Source organism: Triticum aestivum, chromosome 5D (genome assembly GCF_018294505.1).
Source record: "Triticum aestivum cultivar Chinese Spring chromosome 5D, IWGSC CS RefSeq v2.1, whole genome shotgun sequence".
Lineage (NCBI taxonomy): Eukaryota > Viridiplantae > Streptophyta > Magnoliopsida > Poales > Poaceae > Triticum > Triticum aestivum.
The window spans coordinates 124,669,949-124,683,730 of record NC_057808.1 but is presented as its reverse complement, the minus strand read 5'-3'; the positions used below and the strand labels follow the sequence as shown (position 1 = coordinate 124,683,730).

The following is a 13,782-nucleotide window of genomic DNA, read 5'->3' as shown; positions in this document are numbered from 1 at the left end:
AAGGTGATCAGTAACACAGTAATATGATAGTTTTGATAATAGTGGTAACAGTAGCAATAGTAACGATAACAACAGTAACAGTATTGTAGCAGTTGTAACAGTAGCAAGAGCAATATGTGGAAAATTCGTAGGCATTGGATCCGTGCATTCGTTGGATGATATTCATCATATAACAGTCATAACCTAGGGCGATACAGAACTAGCTTCAGTTCATAAATATAATGTAGGCATGTATTCCGCAAATAGTCATACGTGCTTATGGAAAAGAACTAGCATGACATCTTTTGTCGTACCCTCCCGTAGCAGCCGGGTCTATAAGGAAACTAAGGGATATTAAGGCCTCCTTTTAATAGAGAACTGGAACAAAGCATTAACACATAGTGAATACATGAACTCCTCAAACTACGATCATCATCGGAAAGTATCCCAATAACTGTCACCCTGGGGTTTACGGATCATAACACGTAATAGGTGAATATGACTTGCAAGATCAGATCTAGAACATAGATATAATGGTGAAAACATGAATGGTTCAGATCTGAAATCATGCCACTCGGGCCCTAGTGACAAGCATTAAGCATGGCAAAGCCATAAAAACCTCAATCTCAGACCATAGTGGATACTAGCGATCAAGCCCTAACAAAACTAACTCGATTACATGATGAATCTCATCCAACTCCTCACCGACCATCGAGCCTACGAAGAAATTACTCACTCCCGGCGGGGAGCATCATGGAATTGGTGATGAAGGAGGGTTGGTGATGACGAAGACCGAAGATTCCCCTCTCCGGAGCCCCGAACGGGCTCTAGATCTGACCTCCCTGTGAAGAACAGGAGGTGGCGGCGGCTCCGTATTGTGAAACGCCATGAAACTTCCTCTGCTATTTTTCTCTCCGAAAATAGGTATTTATAGTGTCGGAATTAGGGTCAGGGGGCCACCAAGTGGGCACAACCCACCAGGACGCGTCTGGAGGGGGTGCCGCGCCCTGGTGTATCGTGCTCACCCAGGGCACCCCCTCCGGTGGTTCTTGGTCCCAGTATTTTTTACTTATTCTGAAATAAACATCCAAAATGTTTCGTTTCAATCCGAGAATTTTTATTTCTGCACAAAAACAACATCATGGTAGTTCTGCTGAAAACAGCATTAGTTCGGGTTAGTTTCATCCAAATCATGAAAATTAGAGTCCAAAAGAAGAGCAAAAGCGTTAGGAAAAGTAGATACGATGAAGACGTATCACCAGACATATGGTGCAAGACGTGACACAGGCAACAAAACAACCCGCAATCAAGATTCACACGACAATTTAAGCGAGCATATGACAGAGTGAAAAAATAATGAAAATAAAAAGGAAAAACAAGAAACAGAAAAAGGAGAAAGGAGAAAATAGAAAATATAATAAAAATGAATTTAATATAATTCATAATTGCTAAATCTCATCTAGATAATGTTTGGTAAGTCCATTTAAAACAACTTTGATGACAAACACTTATGTCCCTACGACAAATCTATAGTCTTGTTAAAAGACATGTAGTTGCAATCACAGGTTGATGCTTGAAGTTGCGTGTCTAATAAGCGACAGTTTTTTTGCGGGCTGTCTAATAAGAGACATGCAAGTGCCCTACGACAAAACATTTCCGCCCCTTAATTGTAATCGCGTCGAATACATACAGTTACAGGGCATGATGACACTTGGGTTGCGTGTATAATAATGGGCAACTGACACCGACAAAAAACTCATAAATTTTGAGAAAGTTCATGAATTTAAAACAAATAATAAAAAGTAAAAATAAAAACAAAAAAGGAAGAAGAAAAGAAAAGGAAAAACACAATTAGTAGGGAAGGATAGGAGAGGGCATACGTACACACTTATAAAACATGTTTTGTTGACTTTCTCAACGTGTCCCATATAAGCAGCCACGACGCACGCACGACCGGGAAAACAAACGCGCAGCAACAGAGAAGCAGCAACCCGCACTAGACAAAACAATTTACATTTAATTTTATAGCAATCAATCATGTGGTTGAAGAGTTAGATGTGAGGTAAAAAAAATTCCTGGAATACGCACAAATGTGCATATCATTCATTAATAGAGGGGAGGGAAGAATTCCCTAAGTCCACAAAATTACAATAGTGGTGCATCCACATGTCAGATGCTCTGTTCACAGGCACCTAAGAGTGTATCGCAACTACTCCCGAACTACCCACCTCGACAAGCCAGCAAAGAATCCCTCAAGATCTCCTTTGAGCAACCCGGCTTCCCGCCAAACTCGTCCCTCGTTGTTGATCCGCTCGATGACTTTCATTGTTGAAGGTGTGACCTCATCAAAAACGATGCCGTTACGGTGCTTCCACAACTCCCACAGGACTAGTAAGGTAATGGCGCGGGTGGTCCTCCTATGGTCTTGTACTTGCTCTTGCCGGATGCACCAACTCTGCATGGTCTCACTGCATGTAGCCACCACGTCCTGTCTGTCGGCCGCAGTTAATATCCAAAGCCACTCAAGCGCAAAAATGCAGGTCATCATGAGGTGGTCCAAGGTCTCATCATGTTGGTCGCAGAAAGGGCATGCTGCCTGATGGGGTAGGCCGTGCCGGGCAAGCCTAACCGGCATCAACAGCGATTCTTGATCGCTAGCCAGTTGAAGAAGCGACACTGCAGTGGGGCTCTTGACTTCCACGTGAAGGATGTCGTCGGAGACATCTCCTGGCCCGCAAATTTGGCCGTGTATGCCGATCATGCCAAGAATGCACCGTCCTTCTCCCGCGACCAGTTTATGGAGTCTTCTACGGTAGGGTCAAGGTGAACTTCTGCCACTCTAGGCCATAAGGCCATGAACTGGTGTATCTCATCGGCCATGAGATTCGGACCAATGTCAAGCGCCCAAGAGTCATGTAGCAGGGCCTCCGCAACCGTCCTCGCCGACTTGGCTCGCAAACTCGGAACCCATTGATCAATCTATCCTCCCAAAATAGAGTTGTACACTTGTTGCCAATGGTAGCCCTTGCCACCACATGGAAGATTGCCCTTAAGTCTCAAGTCATTAAAAACATACACGCCCCACGTCTCTTATTGGTTGATTTCTTTATTCATGTCAGGAAATAAAATAGAAATTAATGCATCGCGTCTAAGTGTTTTGGGATTATTTGGTTTTCGTAAGATGACTTATGCACCGGTACAGAGAGAGTATCTCGCTTCACAACATCCCTATTTTCGATTTAATTTCCATAAACACCAACATCGGTGATTCTCCACGTGATGTATGACATCAATACATTAAAATACCTTAATTAGGAATAAAACACATTAATCAGGAAACGAATCACCGCATCCTCTAGGCCAATGATAAAATGAGCACCCACACGTGGCTCACTTCCCATCGCCACACACGGTCCACGCAAACTGCCTACGCCCGGCATCTTCACCATCTCACACACATCGCTTTGCTCGCGCGTGTGTCGCCGCTTCCGCTGGCGATGGAACTCGCCGCGACCGCTAACCCGGCTCCCGCCAAGCCTGCCACCGCGCGCCTCCCGCCTGTGGTGGACCACCATGCGTTGCTCGCGCGCCCCTGCCGGTTTGACCTCACCACGAACGTATGCACCCGCGCTCCACACGCAGCATTCAGGAACAAAGATGTGAGGACCACCACCGCGCCCGCCTGGCTCATTTCCACCTGCTTCATCGACGCGTGTTTGCCTGAGACTACCGATAATGGAAGTAATATAGATAGTAACATCACACATATCTAGATAAAATAGATGATGTGGCAAGCAATAAATCAAGAAAGAGAGCAAAGTGGTAACATAGCTAGTTACTAGTAGTATGAGTAACATCACATATATCAAGGCAAGATGAGTCTATAGCCTAATAATTGAAGTGTTGCATGTTACCACACATATGTTACTCCCACTATAGAGGTAGTAATATAGACTAGTAACATATGTATGTTACTAGTCTATGTTACTACCCATTGTGGCTAGTCTGAAGAAAACATCCCCACAATTTAGAGCCATCGGATGGATGACCCCATGGGTACATGGTCGGTCGCCATCCTCTACTTCCAGAAATGATGAGGCGGCTATACGGTATTTTAATATCGGATGCCCAAGTTTTTGCTGGTTGTGTATGAGGCGAAGCGTTTTTCCTCTCTGTCCAAGGCAATCCCTAGGCGACTAGGGTTTTGCCGGACCGCCGCCGGCCGCCAGCTGGCGGCGGCACGTTGGCCGGCGATCTCTGTCCCAGACGGCGCCCTTGTGGTGTCGTGGCTGGTTTTCTCTATCTGCTGTTAGTTTTGACCAACGTGGTTCCAGGACTGCAGGAGATTCTTTTTCATATGTTCCATTGCTACTTGCTAGGTCGGAGGAACATGGCTTGTAAAATCTGACTCTAAGTTGGATGACTTCTCTACAATCCATCACGGAGTGATTCCTTATTGTACTGTTCTAGATTGTGGAGGTTTATTTGTTCAGGAAAGAAGCAATGAAAATACTCAGTTGGAATTGTCGTGGTTTGCAGCAAGCTGCGTCAACTAGAGCGCTCCTGGCTGTACAGAAGCGTAGGAGTCCAGACATTATATTTTTGTTAGAAACACATCTAGATGATTACCCTGTTGAGTGTCTCCGTCGACGTCTTAAGATGGATCACAAAATGGTGGTTCGTAGCAATGGCCGAAGCGGCGGCCTAATCTTATAGGAAGAAGGAGATTGCGGTCTCCCTAAGGGATAAGGATGACAATTTTATAGATGTTTTTGTTGGCAGTGGGCCTGAGAACTTTTGGAGATTGACAGGTTTATATGGTGAGCCAAAGTGGAAACATAAGCATCTTACTTGGAAGTTGGTTAGAGATTTAAAGAGTTTATGTGACATGCCTTGGGTGATCATTGGAGATATGAACGAAATCTTATATTCATTTGAAAAGGAAGGAGGAAATGAACGGCAAGAGAGATTTATGCAAGCGTTCAGGGAGACACTTGAGGATGGTAATTTATCTGATCATGGTTATACGGGAGACAAGTTCACTTGGCATAGAGGATTAATTAGAGAGCGACTAGATCGAGCTCTGGTGAATGAAGGATGGAACCTAATGTTCCTGCTTGCAAAACTGGAACATCTAGAATATAACGATCTGATCACCGACCCCTATTGATGAACTTGATTGAAGAGGAGGTACAGGAACATAGGGGAGCAGCAGTTCTCAGATTTGAGGCAAGATGGCTGAGAGAAACAAAATTTCGTGAAGTTGTAGAAGAGGCTTGGCTTGCTTCAGGACCGGGCGCCCAGAATGTTGATCTGGCAACACGTTTGGCGCAGGTGCATGACCATTTACATCGGCGGGATAGAACTGTGCTAAAAAAGAGTTCAAAACATATGAAGAAGATCCAGACCAAGCTGGAAACAGTGGCAAGAAGTGACTTGTCACCGGAAAATGTTATGAAACAAAAAGAGCTTACAGAGGAAGTTGAAAGATTATTAGAACTGGAAGAGATCCATTGGGTTCAGCGGTGCGGTCTGGATTGGCTGAAGTTTGGTGATAAAAATACAAACTATTTCCAAAACTATGCATTAGCCGGCAAAAAGAGAAACATAATACATAAGTTGAAGAATGACCAAGGGGCATGGCAGGAGGGCACTGCTTACCTAAACCCTCTCATTTCTGATTATTTTGCGCGGCTCTTTGCAACAGAAATGGATGAACCAAATCCAACGCTTCTCCAAAAAGTCCAAGCACGGGTTACTGATGAGATGAATGAAGCTATTTTGAAGCCATTTTCGGCAGAGGAGGTGAAGAAGGCACTTTCTCAATTGGCGATCTAAAGGCCCCAGGAACAGATGGTCTCCATGCCATCTTCTTTAAAAAATGTTGGCATATTTTGGGGGATGTCTTAACTTCTGAAGTTCTTTCTGCAATAAATAATGAAACAATCCCGGGGGGGGGATGGAATGATACAGTTATTGTTCTCATACCAAAGGTGGAGTCACCGGAAAGAATTTCTCAGTATAGGCCTATAAGTTTATGCAATCTCTTATACAAAGTAATCTCTAAAATGACTGCTTTCCGTCTTAAAGGCTGCCTTGATGAAATTATTTCGCCAGTCCAAAGTGCTTTTGTTCCAGGTCGTCTTATCACGGATAATATTCTTTTGGCATATGAATGTCTTCACATGATCAAGAATAAAAAGAAAGGAAAAGTGGGTTATTGTGCTTTTAAGCTAGATATGCATAAAGCTTATGATCGTGTTGAATGGATTTTTTTGGATAAAATGATGCTAAAGCTTGGTTTCATGAAGAGATTGTTGAACTGTTGATGGCTTGTGTAAGGTCTATTAAATACAAGGTGAGATATAATGATCAAGAGACAGAAGGTTTTACTCCCACTAGGGGGCTCCGTCAGGGAGATCCCCTATCACCCTATTTGTTTCTCATATGTGCAGAAGGTTTATCTAGTGCTCTGTCTCATAAGGAGGAGGTTCGTGGCATTGAAGGGGTTCGGGTGTGCAGAAATGCGCCATCAGTATCACATTTACTATTTGCTGATGATTCCTTAATCCTGGGAAGGCTGATATGACTAATGCAACGTCGTTGAGATAGGTATTGGATGAGTACTGTGCAAGCTCTGGCCAGTTGGTGAGTGTGGAAAAAAGTAGTGTTTTCTTTAGTCCCAATGTTAGTGTTGATATCAAGGCCAACATGTGTGCAGAGCTGAATATTTTGACTGAAGCTGTGTCTGATACTTATATAGGCCTACCATCTATGATTGGCTTGGATAGGAGTGATAGCTTCACATATCTTGTGGAAAGAATCGTGAACAGGCTGAAAGGTTGGAAGGAGAAAATATTATCACTTGGAGGGAAGGAAATTTTATTAAAGGCGGTAATCCAATCAATTCCTGTGTTTGCTATGGCAGTGTTTAAAATCCCAAAAAAATTGTAAGGAGATTACAGATGCCATGGCGGGTTTCTGGTGGGGTGATACCGAGGAAGAGAAAAAAATGCATTGGCTGGCTTGGTGGTGGTTGTGTCTCCCAAAGGTAAATGGTGGTATGGGGTTTAGAGACTTGCATGCTTTTAACTTAGCAATGTTGGCCAAGCAGAGTTGGCGAATGATTACCACTACACCACAACACTGATGCAATGGCATACAATCTGCCGGGAGAAAATCATTAAGGTGGCATAAAAACTGTCGGGACAGTGTTTCTCCCAGCAGATAGAACTGCCACGAGAACGGCTGCCGGGGATTACTTCTCCCGACAGATAAACTATTCCCGGCAGTTTCTCTGCCCCGGCGCTTGCATTTCCCGGCAGTTAGTTTCTCATGGCAGATTGGTGGTGACACGTGAACTACTGTTACTGGCTGTGGAACTGCCGGCACAAACATGTCTACCCGGCAGTTAATATGCCATCACGTTGTTCACTTGCAAACTGTTCAACATATCTCTAGTTTAATATCCATTATCTATGTCAGCTGATTTGGACAAATGTCACAACTTGTATATACACTTAAATCAAAGTTACATATAGCCTCATCCAAAACCTTAAAAGTTTAGAAACATTCATAGACTAATAATTCAGTACTTCATCATCCATACATGTGTTCAGTAGCATTCAGCTACAAGGGTACACAAATTTTACATAAGAAAATAATATTTTATATCTTCAAACTGAGCTACACAAATGGTTAAGCACATCGCATGGCTGCAACCATGTCCAGGAAGACAAATTACATGTTCACTCTTTTGTACACTAGAGTCCACCCTTTGCGCCGCTGGCGCAAGAACGAAACAAAGGCGAAGTAAGTAGAACAGAAGCAATGTGGAGTTCAATTATCATTGGCCCATAATAACTGCGTGTCAGGTACTTTAAGGCCTATAGAAGGAGCTGCAGGCGCACAATCATAAGACTTATCATCTGCAAATAGACTTTATATTCCCAGAAAGATAACACATGTTAAATTAGTCTAAAGATAAAAAAAATGGTCTAAAGGGGTACTTCAGCACGTGATCCACTCACTTTTCATTACACACAAAAAATACTGCAATATTCATGATCATGAGAATAAAAATAAATTTGTATAATGTAAATTGGATCATTGTATTGCTTCAACTTAACACGAGGAGAGTGTTACAAATCTGGAATCACTCTGCCTATTTACACACTAGTACCCAACCTCATTTTTCATAGCAGGCAAACAAAAGAATAAAAACAGATTTGATTTGATTCAATAGTTATAGGAGTAATGGAAATTTTAGCATTATATAGTTCTTCCCTTTATCTTAACATAGAGAGTTTCGCAAATCAGAAATCGCTTCACCTAAGCTATATGCACAATTGTACATACGAACCCCCATTGTTTCTGTAGACGTGCTAAGGAGTGATGCTCCATTCTTGTGAACCTTCTTCCGTAATGTGATTCCCTTCTAAATTTCTGCTTCTACAGTGCCTAACAACATTTACAGGAAGCCATGAAACAAACATTTTTTCAATTGCAAACAGCCAACCCAGATTAAATTTAAAACTAAACCAGAGAAGCAAAAGGAGAACAAATATAGTTTTCACGTCCAACCGTCGAGCCTTTCTCAAGGATGGCTAAACAGATTAGTGGTGTAGAACGAACAACAAGAAGGTTTCCTTTTTAATTCCAAGAACAATTAAGACAAAATGCTAACTTGTATTACTGGACTGAGTTTACAAACAAATAAGAATAGGTCCGGTGTTTTGACCTAAGCATCAGAAATGTCTCCAGTCCTATTAAACAAAGCGTATTTCATCAGCCATAAACACCACACGAGTACCCCAAAAGTATTATTGAGCAAGCTGATGATTTAGTTCATAAATGAACGCGTATCACAAAAGTTATTAATCTCTCGCAATCATATAGCCTTGTCGATGATGGGACAAGTAGATGACGCTAATCAAAGTACACCTAGAGCAACTATGAAGTAGTATCTAACCAGTATATAGGAAATGAACCTGGATGAGGTGTATGGCTGTATGCTGATGGGCAACAAAAGCTTCAATATTGGACAATGGAGAAAATAAGATCATCTGCCTTAATAGCCTTATAGGACATCTTGCAACACTGTAAAAAACTTAGACATGTCACTGGTCAGGTTAAAACCTCAAAACAATGAAAAAAGAACTAAAATTTGTACATTTTTCACTTCAGGCATCAGGCATATGGATCTCTCACCAGTAAGTGTGCCATAATTTGCAAGTGTTTTGGCAAACATATCATGTACACCCATAGCCGAGAGAAATATACCCGATGTGAAGATGATTTATAAGCATATTGCCTCTTCGATCACCTCCACCTCGTTCACCAAGACCTAATTCAGTCAGGAAAACAGAGAGAGATTGAACCAAATGAGCTTGCAATGTTCTCTCTGGCCTCCAACAACTTTTGCGTGAATAATTAGAAAATGGACAAAAGAAGATCACCTGCCCTACTCAGGTCTTGGTGAGTATACGAAATACAGTAAGTAATTGCAGGAATCACTTGCCCATAAAAAGGCATAAATACTGATGGCATATTGTTTAGTTAACAAAAAAACTACCAATCCATCTTCATAGGTCAGAGTGGCTAGCACGCGAAACTTAAATCCTCTTACTCGAACAACACATTCTGCAACACATATAGAAATCAACTCTTGCGAAACAGCATTACAAACTCTTACCAATCCATCTTCTCCGAGGGCATAACCCAAGGCATCTCCGATTTACACACACAATCTACACATTTGCTCATCACACAAATTAGGAGGCAGGTCAACTGTGGGCTTCAAGGTTGCTAGACGCCAGTACTGAAACAGTAGCAGGCAATTGTGAGTGATATTAACAAGAAAACAATGCTTTGGCACTGAGGAACAGTTCTATCTAATAAAAAGATGACAGCAGTACCTTAACTGCTAGTACTATTGTCTAATAAGAGCGAGGCATAGGCTAAAGAAAATGTCGCAAAACGTATTATATGTTTAATCCTACATTTGAAAAATTACTATAGAAGTATTTTGTTACCAACTACCAGCAGGAAAAAAATATGTTACCTCAACACTGAACTGCTATGAAACATTTAACTAGATGATAAATCAGGGCAGGAAAAGTAGCTACTTTTGTAGAGCAAATTTTAATATCAAATCCACATTCATGTCTACAAATTTAGCTCTTCTAGATGCAGGCACCAAAAACTTTATAGAGCGTTGTATTTATATAGTATTCAGTTGTGCAATGTCTGAAGCTGAATAAATAAAGACCGATCCATGTACATAAAAAGGGTGGATAGAAGCAAATGAAATTTTACAAATCATAGCACATATACCTGCATATTAAGATAACAAAATGAAATATGACATTACACGTACACTAACCTGGCTGAAACCCTTTGCAAATCATGGGCACTAGAAATTCATCAAACAAACCACCACTACTAGAACCAGTCTCCAATCCTTTCACTGATAGAACCTGCGTCAATTTGGTAGCAAAAGAAAAAAAATAAGGAAGACTTGAGCCTAGTATAACTCGGTGGAAGGGGAAATCTGGCTTCCTACGGACAACTGGACAACTCCCACCGTGAGTTCTCAATCGAGCAGGGAAGGAGAGGTTCACAACCTTGGTAAGGAAAATCTCACCTGCATCGAGTTTCCACCGGGACGGATCTACAGAGCGTGGAGAGGAGGCACCGCGCTCGCCGTTGGCGGCGAGGAAGCCATGGTGGGGAACCCGCCCATGCTCGTCACCGCGGAGAAGAGAGGGACGCGACCGGCGACGTCGACCAGTTCTGGTAGTGGTGGAAGGGAGGGAGGCGACTTCCATCTCACACACAACAGGCGTCTGGAGGGAGGCGACGCCGAGCTCCAAGCACCACCGCCATAGATCCCCATGGGGTTGCACATATCAGCCCGGGGGGTGGGGGGGGGGGGGGGGGGGTTGGAGGGCGTGGTCAACGGCAGAGGGGGTGGCGGCGGCGCTGGCGGCGGTCGAGGAGGAGGAGGAGGAAGGGTTCGATTTGGGGCTGAACAGGTCGGGTGGCGGCCCACGGCTGTAATTCCTTTTTCTTTTGGTGAAAAAATTTGGTCTGTCGCGCGCTCTCCCGCGCCAACGCGCGCGTTTTGGGCCAAATTATGTGGGCTCGCGCCACAGACAGGCCCGGCAGATAGTGAGCCGTAGTTCAGTCTCCCGGCAGATTTTATGACCTACGATGTAGACATCATTGCTGGCAGTGCACGTGCCCTTATTGCTTAACTTCTACCGGCAGTTTTTCCGCCATTATGCCCTTCTAGCGGCAGTAACAAGGATCCCGGCAGATGATTTGCCCTTATTCTCTTATTTCTCCCGGCAGTTAATTGCCCCCAATTTAGTGTTGTGGTGTAGTGTACCCACCCTAAAACACTTTGTGCAACGGTCCTACGAGCAAAGTATTTTCTGGATGGTAATTTATTGAAGGCGGGACCAAAGAAAGGATCGTCTTTCACGTGGCAGAGCATTGTGGCTGGTTTGCAAACTTTCAGGAGGGGTCATATTTTAAGAGTTGGAAGTGGAGAAAAGATAAACATATGGGAGGATCATTGGATTCCTACCAGCCCTACAAGAATGGTATACACAAGGAAAGGGAATACCTTGTTGAGGACAGTAGATGAACTAATTGAGCCCAACACTAAATCATGGGATGAGGCGTTGATTAGGAGCATTTTCTTACCGGTGGACTCTGAGAGAATCTTGAGAATTCCTTTGTCTGAGCACTTAGCGGAGGACTTTGTGGCGTGGCACAATACGAAATCATATCTATTTACAGTTCGATCAGCGTATTATACGAATTGGGAACACCAATTCGGCTCTAGAGTGACTAGCATTGAAGGACCATCATCAGTAAATCCTGTATGGGCCGCGGTTTGGAATCTTCAAGTTCCCGGCAAAGTTAAAATATACATTTGGAGGGCGCTTCGTGGTGTAATTCCGGGGATGTGTGTTCTGGCTAATCGACACATTAAAGTCCCACCTCAGTGCCCTATTTGTAAAGGTGGTGCGGAGGACATCAGGCATCTGTTGTTTACTTGCACAAGAGCTCGAACAGTTTGGAAAGCGCTAGGGATTGCTCATCTTGTTGATAAGGCCCTTGCTGTAGACCTCTTTGGTTCGGTGGTACTTGAGGAAATATTGAGATGGCCGAAACAGAAGTCCCCAGTGATTGGACAACTCGGATTACAAGAAACGGTGGCAGTCGGTGCATGGTATATTTGGTGGGAGAGACACGAGGCAATAAAAGGTCAAAAAATCAAACCACCAATATGCTCAGCTTTCTCTATACAGGCGATCACAGCTAATTATGCCGGTAAAATCCTAGATGACGCCATGGAAATTACAAGATGGGAGAAGCCGACGAGCGGATCATATAAGGTAAATACCGATGCAGCTTTCTTTGAAGATGGATCGGGTGCTGTGGATGCAGTTGTCCGCGATTCGAGAGGTCGTGCTGTTGCGGGGGTAGCCGAGTTGATCCATCAGGTGCATGATGCAGCCTCGGCAGAAGCAATGGCAGTTAAGCGCGGCCTACAATTGATTCTTGACATCGGATGTTCGCGTGTACTCATGGAATCAGATTGTCTTGAGATTGTTCAAGCATGCAAAGGAGACACTGACATCCGAGCTCCATACTCAGCGATCTTGGCGGATTGTTTTGATTTAGCACATGGAATAACATTGCCCTAGGGAAGCAAATAGGCTGGCACACCTACTAGCTAGACATGCTTATGATTCCCAATTATCTTACTTATGGGATGATGAACCTCCAGATTTCTTATTACGACATGTACTCAATGATGCAACTCTTTCATCCTTGGAATAAAATGCCAACAGGTTTTCCCTAAAAAAATATCGGATGCCCAAGACTCGTTCTTTTAATCAATGGTATTGATCCCAGATGTTGACTACTGTAGTATGCAACGACACAGGGTGCCTTGTAGGAACAAGCTCTGTTTAGTTTTCCAAAGAGTTAAATACACCGGGATGCCTCAACTTGTCTAATACGGTCACTTTGATGCTTAAAGTTATAAAATACACAAAAGTGATGCTATAACTTGTTCTATCGTGCAAATACGATGCCTCATACCGTATCCGAGCGTACACTTTGCCCATGTGTTTTTCCAGTGTACTGATGGCCGCATGTCAGTCGGTGAGAGCGGGAAGACGTTGGGTGACCCGTATGTGATGACTTTTTTTTAGAAAATCCCCTCATGTTTTATTTATTTACATATAATTGTATCTCAAATATGGATGCTGGCCGACTGGTCCCACTTGTCAGGTGCGGGTCCAGCATGTCAGCACGTGTGGGTGGATGAAATAATACGAGAGAAAATATGAGCCTACATGATTAGAACTCAGATCTGCAAGCTATACACATGCTAGCCAAAACGTGAGACACCTCAAGTGTGAGCAACACGCCAATATCCGCTTAGTTCATGTAGAAGAGTTAGAGCAATATATGCCGTAGCTATTTACCTCTTTTGGTGATTTTCTTTTCCATTTTCACCCGCAAAAAATGATTTTATTTTTTATTTTTACATATGACGCATCTATGGGTCTGCACAAGTTTTCTTTTTTATTTTCTCAAGTTCATGTTCATGTTCATTTTCTTTTTGATATTATTTTTTCCCATTTGAAAAAATAAATTTAAGAAAACAATTACAACTGCCATAAGATTTAAAGAAAGTGTTAATGCATTTGAAAAAAAATGTCCAACATGTTTTTGTAAAATGTTTCACATGTGCGAAAATATTGTAAACGTGTTCGT

The 13,782-nt window shown here is 43.0% G+C and overlaps 1 long non-coding RNA gene across 1 annotated transcript; it reads right to left on the bottom strand.

The window, feature by feature from the left end:
* Positions 1-7,529: 7,529 nt before the first annotated feature.
* On the bottom strand, positions 7,530-10,920 carry LOC123119845 (uncharacterized). The gene is made up of 5 exons (XR_006459004.1): positions 10,625-10,920; positions 10,364-10,457; positions 9,674-9,799; positions 9,190-9,325; positions 7,530-9,078 (listed from the first exon to the last, which is right to left on the bottom strand). It is a non-coding gene; the product is annotated as an uncharacterized lncRNA (long non-coding RNA).
* Between the last annotated feature and the right edge of the window lie 2,862 nt (positions 10,921-13,782).